The 7,715-nt window shown below is 50.2% G+C and overlaps 1 protein-coding gene across 1 annotated transcript in view; it reads left to right on the top strand.

Moving 5' to 3' along the window:
• Positions 1–816: 816 nt before the first annotated feature.
• LOC311116515 (netrin receptor UNC5A-like) overlaps positions 817–7,715 on the top strand; it is a gene marked incomplete at its 3' end in the record, with an annotated part of 18,349 nt that continues 11,450 nt past the window's right edge. Inside the window, exon 1 of the mRNA XM_084191603.1 lies at positions 817–900. The remainder of the gene's footprint in view (positions 901–7,715) is intronic.

Here is a 7,715-nt window from a genome sequence, read left to right as displayed (position 1 = left end):
ATACTGTTTAGGTTTTCTACTGCCAAGTTTACACCTTCACTATTACAGTGAAACTTAATAGTTGCCTAATAGTTTTTTGGTAGATTTCTACACTACTTTCCTTCCATCTATAGCATTTCTTAATATTATTCATTTCCTTTGGCTTTGATGCCTCATGACTGAATATTGCTCTGTTCAAGTGGTGTGATTTTGCTGTGGTCTGATAGGGGTGTCAGTGGGCTGACTGTGAACACTCTGAGAGACTCTGGGTTGAGGTCAGTGATAAAGTAGTCTACAGTACTACTGCCAAGAGATGAGCTATATGTGTAGAATTGAGAAGCTGTCATTGTTAAAGTATGGAGATTCTATTGGGGGGATATAGGTAACACACATGAGGACATTTCTCTCTCTCTCTCTCTCTCTCTCTCTCTCTCTCTCTCTCTCTCTCTGTCTCTCTCTCTCTCTCTCTCTCTCTCTCTCTCTCTCTCTCTCTCTCTCTCTCTCTCTCTCTCTCTCTCTCTCTCTCTCTCTCTCTCTCTCTGTGTCTCTCTCTCTCTCTCTCTCTCTCTCTCTCTCTCTCTCTCTCTCTCTCTCTCTCTCTCTCTCTCTCTCTCTATCTCTCTCTCTGTCTCTCTCTATATACATGTATTTGCTGTCACATATTGTATGCACTGAGTTGTTGTTATCTTCTGTCTGTGTGTGTGTGTGTGTGTGTTTGTGTGTGTGCGTGTGTTATCCTCATCCTGTGTCATGTTGGCCTCTCTCTTCTTCTGTGGTGGTGTTATTTGTGTTAGGATTCATTATTCTTCTTCTCTACTGTTGGTGTTGTTTAGGCATCAGCCTGCTGATCCCTCCAGAGGCCATCCCCAGGGGAAAGATCTACGAGATATATCTCACTGCTCAGAGGAAAGAAGATTTAAGGTGGGGCTCTTTAACTCTGACTAACTGGCTGTTTCCCTTTTGTGTGACTAACTGGCTGTTCCCCTGCTATTTGACTAACTGGCTGTTCCCCTGCTATTTGACTAACTGGCTGTTCCCCTGCTGTGTGACTCACTGGCTGTTCCCCTGCTGTGTGACTAACTGGCTGTTCCCCTGCTATTTGACTAACTGGCTGTTCCCCTGCTATTTGACTAACTGGCTGTTCCCCTGCTATTTGACTAACTGGCTGTTCCCCTGCTATCTGACTAACTGGCTGTTCCCCTGCTATTTGACTAACTGGCTGTTCCCCTGCTATTTGACTAACTGGCTGTTCCCCTGCTATTTGACTAACTGGCTGTTCCCCTGCTATCTGACTAACTGGCTGTTCCCCTGCTATTTGACTAACTGGCTGTTCCCCTGCTATTTGACTAACTGGCTGTTCCCCTGCTATTTGACTAACTGGCTGTTCCCCTGCTATGTGACTAACTGGCTGTTCCCCTGCTATGTGACTAACTGGCTGTTCCCCTGCTGTGTGACTAACTGGCTGTTCCCCAGCTATGTGACTAACTGGCTGTTCCCCTGCTATTTGACTAACTGGCTGTTCCCTTGCTGTGTGACTCACTGGCTGTTCCCTTGCTGTGTGACTCACTGGCTGTTCCCTTGCTGTGTGACTCACTGGCTGTTCCCTTGCTGTGTGACTCACTGGCTGTTCCCCTGCCATGTGACTAACTGGCTGTTCCCCAGCTATGTGACTAACTGGCTGTTCCCCAGCTATCTGACTAACTGGCTGTTCCCCTGCTATGTGACTAACTGGCTGTTCCCCAGCTATCTGACTAACTGGCTGTTCCCCTGCTATGTGACTAACTGGCTGTTCCCCAGCTATGTGACTAACTGGCTGTTCCCCAGCTATCTGACTAACTGGCTGTTCCCCTGCTATGTGACTAACTGGCTGTTCCCCTGCCATGTGACTAACTGGCTGTTCCCCAGCTATGTGACTAACTGGCTGTTCCCCAGCTATCTGACTAACTGGCTGTTCCCCAGCTATGTGACTAACTGGCTGTTCCCCTGCTATCTGACTAACTGGCTGTTCCCCTGCTATGTGACTAACTGGCTGTTCCCCTGCTATGTGACTAACTGGCTGTTCCCCTGCTATGTGACTAACTGGCTGTTCCCCTGCTATGTGACTAACTGGCTGTTCCCCTGCTATGTGACTAACTGGCTGTTCCCCAGCTATGTGACTAACTGGCTGTTCCCCTGCTATGTGACTAACTGGCTGTTCCCCTGCTATCTGACTAACTGGCTGTTCCCCAGCTATCTGACTAACTGGCTGTTCCCCTGCTATCTGACTAACTGGCTGTTCCCCTGCTATGTGACTAACTGGCTGCTCCCTGCTATCTGACTAACTGGCTGTTCCCCTGCTATGTGACTAACTGGCTGTTCCCCTGCTATCTGACTAACTGGCTGTTCCCCTGCTATGTGACTAACTGGCTGTTCCCCTGCTATCTGACTAACTGGCTGTTCCCCAGCTATCTGACTAACTGGCTGTTCCCCAGCTATCTGACTAACTGGCTGTTCCCCAGCTATCTGACTAACTGGCTGTTCCCCAGCTATCTGACTATCTGACTAACCCCTGCTGTGTGTGTGTGTGTGTGTGTGTGTGTGTGTGTGTGTGTGTGTGTGTGTGTGTGTGTGTGTGTGTGTGTGTGTGTGTGTGTGTGTGTGTGTGTGTGTGTGTGTGTGTGTGTGTTCCCCTGCTGTGTGTGTGTGTGTGTGTGTGTGTGTGTGTGTGTGTTCCCCTGCTGTGTGTGTGTGTGTGTGTGTGTGTGTGTGTGTGTGTGTGTGTGTGTGTGTGTCCACGTTTCTCCAAACATCAAATTTCGAAATTGCAAAAAAAGGGACTAGTATTAATCAATAAGGCTGAGGGGGTATATGGACTAAATACCATGGCTAAGGGCTGTTCTGGATACAGGTCTTAGGGCTGAGGGGGTGTGGTATATGGCCTAAATACCATGGCTAAGGGCTGTTCTGGATACAGGTCTTAGGGCTGAGGGGGTGTGGTATATGGCCTAAATACCATGGCTAAGGGCTGTTCTGGATACAGGTCTTAGGGCTGAGGGGGTGTGGTATATGGACTAAATACCACGGCTAAGGGCTGTTCTGGATACAGGTCTTAGGGCTGAGGGGGTGTGGTATATGGACTAAATACCACGGCTAAGGGCTGTTCTGGATACAGGTCTTAGGGCTGAGGGGGTGTGGTATATGGCCTAAATACCATGGCTAAGGGCTGTTCTGGATACAGGTCTTAGGGCTGAGGGGGTGTGGTATATGGCCTAAATACCATGGCTAAGGGCTGTTCTGGATACAGGTCTTAGGGCTGAGGGGGTGTGGTATATGGACTAAATACCACGGCTAAGGGCTGTTCTGGATACAGGTCTTAGGGCTGAGGGGGTGTGGTATATGGACTAAATACCACGGCTAAGGGCTGTTCTGGATACAGGTCTTAGGGCTGAGGGGGTGTGGTATATGGACTAAATACCATGGCTAAGGGCTGTTCTGGATACAGGTCTTAGGGCTGAGGGGGTGTGGTATATGGCCTAAATACCATGGCTAAGGGCTGTTCTGGATACAGGTCTTAGGGCTGAGGGGGTGTGGTATATGGCCTAAATACCACGGCTAAGGGCTGTTCTGGATACAGGTCTTAGGGCTGAGGGGGTGTGGTATATGGACTAAATACCACGGCTAAGGGCTGTTCTGGATACAGGTCTTAGGGCTGAGGGGGTGTGGTATATGGCCTAAATACCACGGCTAAGGGCTGTTCTGGATACAGGTCTTAGGGCTGAGGGGGTGTGTGGTATAATGGACTAAATACCATGGCTAAGGGCTGTTCTGGATACAGGTCTTAGGGCTGAGGGGGTGTGGTATATGGACTAAATACCATGGCTAAGGGCTGTTCTGGATACAGGTCTTAGGGCTGAGGGGGTGTGGTATATGGACTAAATACCACGGCTAAGGGCTGTTCTGGATACAGGTCTTAGGGCTGAGGGGGGGTGGTATATGGACTAAATACCACGGCTAAGGGCTGTTCTGGATACAGGTCTTAGGGCTGAGGGGGTGTGGTATATGGACTAAATACCATGGCTAAGGGCTGTTCTGGATACAGGTCTTAGGGCTGAGGGGGTGTGGTATATGGCCTAAATACCATGGCTAAGGGCTGTTCTGGATACAGGTCTTAGGCTGAGGGGGTGTGGTATATGGACTAAATACCACGGCTAAGGGCTGTTCTGGATACAGGTCTTAGGGCTGAGGGGGTGTGGTATATGGACTAAATACCACGGCTAAGGGCTGTTCTGGATACAGGTCTTAGGGCTGAGGGGGTGTGGTATTGGACTAAATACCATGGCTAAGGGCTGGGTCTTAGGGCTGAGGGGGTGTGGTATATGGACTAAATACCATGGCTAAGGGCTGTTCTGGATACAGGTCTTAGGGCTGAGGGGGTGTGGTATATGGACTAAATACCACGGCTAAGGGCTGTTCTGGATACAGGTCTTAGGGCTGAGGGGGTGTGGTATATGGCCTAAATACCATGGCTAAGGGCTGTTCTGGATACAGGTCTTAGGGCTGAGGGGGTGTATGGCCTAAATACCATGGCTAAGGGCTGTTCTGGATACAGGTCTTAGGGCTGAGGGGGTGTGGTATATGGCCTAAATACCATGGCTAAGGGCTGTTCTGGATACAGGTCTTAGGGCTGAGGGGGTGTGGTATATGGACTAAATACCATGGCTAAGGGCTGTTCTGGATACAGGTCTTAGGGCTGAGGGGGTGTGGTATATGGACTAAATACCATGGCTAAGGGCTGTTCTGGATACAGGTCTTAGGGCTGAGGGGGTGTGGTATATGGACTAAATACCACGGCTAAGGGCTGTTCTGGATACAGGTCTTAGGGCTGAGGGGGTGTGGTATATGGACTAAATACCACGGCTAAGGGCTGTTCTGGATACAGGTCTTAGGGCTGAGGGGGTGTGGTATATGGCCTAAATACCATGGCTAAGGGCTGTTCTGGATACAGGTCTTAGGGCTGAGGGGGTGTGGTATATGGACTAAATACCACGGCTAAGGGCTGTTCTGGATACAGGTCTTAGGGCTGAGGGGGTGTGGTATATGGACTAAATACCACGGCTAAGGGCTGTTCTGGATACAGGTCTTAGGGCTGAGGGGGTGTGGTATATGGACTAAATACCACGGCTAAGGGCTGTTCTGGATACAGGTCTTAGGGCTGAGGGGGTGTGGTATATGGCCTAAATACCACGGCTAAGGGCTGTTCTGGATACAGGTCTTAGGGCTGAGGGGGTGTGGTATATGGACTAAATACCATGGCTAAGGGCTGTTCTGGATACAGGTCTTAGGGCTGAGGGGGTGTGGTATATGGCCTAAATACCACGGCTAAGGGCTGTTCTGGATACAGGTCTTAGGGCTGAGGGGGTGTGGTATATGGACTAAATACCACGGCTAAGGGCTGTTCTGGATACAGGTCTTAGGGCTGAGGGGGTGTGGTATATGGCCTAAATACCATGGCTAAGGGCTGTTCTGGATACAGGTCTTAGGGCTGAGGGGGTGTGGTATATGGACTAAATACCACGGCTAAGGGCTGTTCTGGATACAGGTCTTAGGGCTGAGGGGGTGTGGTATATGGCCTAAATACCATGGCTAAGGGCTGTTCTGGATACAGGTCTTAGGGCTGAGGGGGTGTGGTATATGGACTAAATACCATGGCTAAGGGCTGTTCTGGATACAGGTCTTAGGGCTGAGGGGGTGTGGTATATGGACTAAATACCATGGCTAAGGGCTGTTCTGGATACAGGTCTTAGGGCTGAGGGGGTGTGGTATATGGACTAAATACCACGGCTAAGGGCTGTTCTGGATACAGGTCTTAGGGCTGAGGGGGTGTGGTATATGGACTAAATACCATGGCTAAGGGCTGTTCTGGATACAGGTCTTAGGGCTGAGGGGGTGTGGTATATGGACTAAATACCACGGCTAAGGGCTGTTCTGGATACAGGTCTTAGGGCTGAGGGGGTGTGGTATATGGCCTAAATACCATGGCTAAGGGCTGTTCTGGATACAGGTCTTAGGGCTGAGGGGGTGTGGTATATGGACTAAATACCACGGCTAAGGGCTGTTCTGGATACAGGTCTTAGGGCTGAGGGGGTGTGGTATATGGCCTAAATACCATGGCTAAGGGCTGTTCTGGATACAGGTCTTAGGGCTGAGGGGGTGTGGTATATGGACTAAATACCATGGCTAAGGGCTGTTCTGGATACAGGTCTTAGGGCTGAGGGGGTGTGGTATATGGACTAAATACCATGGCTAAGGGCTGTTCTGGATACAGGTCTTAGGGCTGAGGGGGTGTGGTATATGGCCTAAATACCACGGCTAAGGGCTGTTCTGGATACAGGTCTTAGGGCTGAGGGGGTGTGGTATATGGCCTAAATACCATGGCTAAGGGCTGTTCTGGATACAGGTCTTAGGGCTGAGGGGGTGTGGTATATGGACTAAATACCATGGCTAAGGGCTGTTCTGGATACAGGTCTTAGGGCTGAGGGGGTGTGGTATATGGCCTAAATACCACGGCTAAGGGCTGTTCTGGATACAGGTCTTAGGGCTGAGGGGGTGTGGTATATGGCCTAAATACCACGGCTAAGGGCTGTTCTGGATACAGGTCTTAGGGCTGAGGGGGTGTGGTATATGGACTAAATACCATGGCTAAGGGCTGTTCTGGATACAGGTCTTAGGGCTGAGGGGGTGTGGTATATGGCCTAAATACCACGGCTAAGGGCTGTTCTGGATACAGGTCTTAGGGCTGAGGGGGTGTGGTATATGGCCTAAATACCACGGCTAAGGGCTGTTCTGGATACAGGTCTTAGGGCTGAGGGGGTGTGGTATATGGCCTAAATACCACGGCTAAGGGCTGTTCTGGATACAGGTCTTAGGGCTGAGGGGGTGTGGTATATGGACTAAATACCATGGCTAAGGGCTGTTCTGGATACAGGTCTTAGGGCTGAGGGGGTGTGGTATATGGACTAAATACCATGGCTAAGGGCTGTTCTGGATACAGGTCTTAGGGCTGAGGGGGTGTGGTATATGGACTAAATACCATGGCTAAGGGCTGTTCTGGATACAGGTCTTAGGGCTGAGGGGGTGTGGTATATGGACTAAATACCACGGCTAAGGGCTGTTCTGGATACAGGTCTTAGGGCTGAGGGGGTGTGGTATATGGACTAAATACCATGGCTAAGGGCTGTTCTGGATACAGGTCTTAGGGCTGAGGGGGTGTGGTATATGGACTAAATACCATGGCTAAGGGCTGTTCTGGATACAGGTCTTAGGGCTGAGGGGGTGTGGTATATGGCCTAAATACCACGGCTAAGGGCTGTTCTGGATACAGGTCTTAGGGCTGAGGGGGTGTGGTATATGGACTAAATACCATGGCTAAGGGCTGTTCTGGATACAGGTCTTAGGGCTGAGGGGGTGTGGTATATGGACTAAATACCACGGCTAAGGGCTGTTCTGGATACAGGTCTTAGGGCTGAGGGGGTGTGGTATATGGACTAAATACCACGGCTAAGGGCTGTTCTGGATACAGGTCTTAGGGCTGAGGGGGTGTGGTATATGGACTAAATACCATGGCTAAGGGCTGTTCTGGATACAGGTCTTAGGGCTGAGGGGGTGTGGTATATGGCCTAAATACCATGGCTAAGGGCTGTTCTGGATACAGGTCTTAGGGCTGAGGGGGTGTGGTATATGGACTAAATACCATGGCT

This window comes from Coregonus lavaretus (assembly GCF_964263955.1).
Source record: "Coregonus lavaretus genome assembly, contig: HAP1_SCAFFOLD_4006, whole genome shotgun sequence".
In the NCBI taxonomy this organism is placed as follows: domain Eukaryota; kingdom Metazoa; phylum Chordata; class Actinopteri; order Salmoniformes; family Salmonidae; genus Coregonus; species Coregonus lavaretus.
Note: the sequence above shows the minus strand (reverse complement) of the source record. Positions and strands in the feature narration are given on the sequence as shown.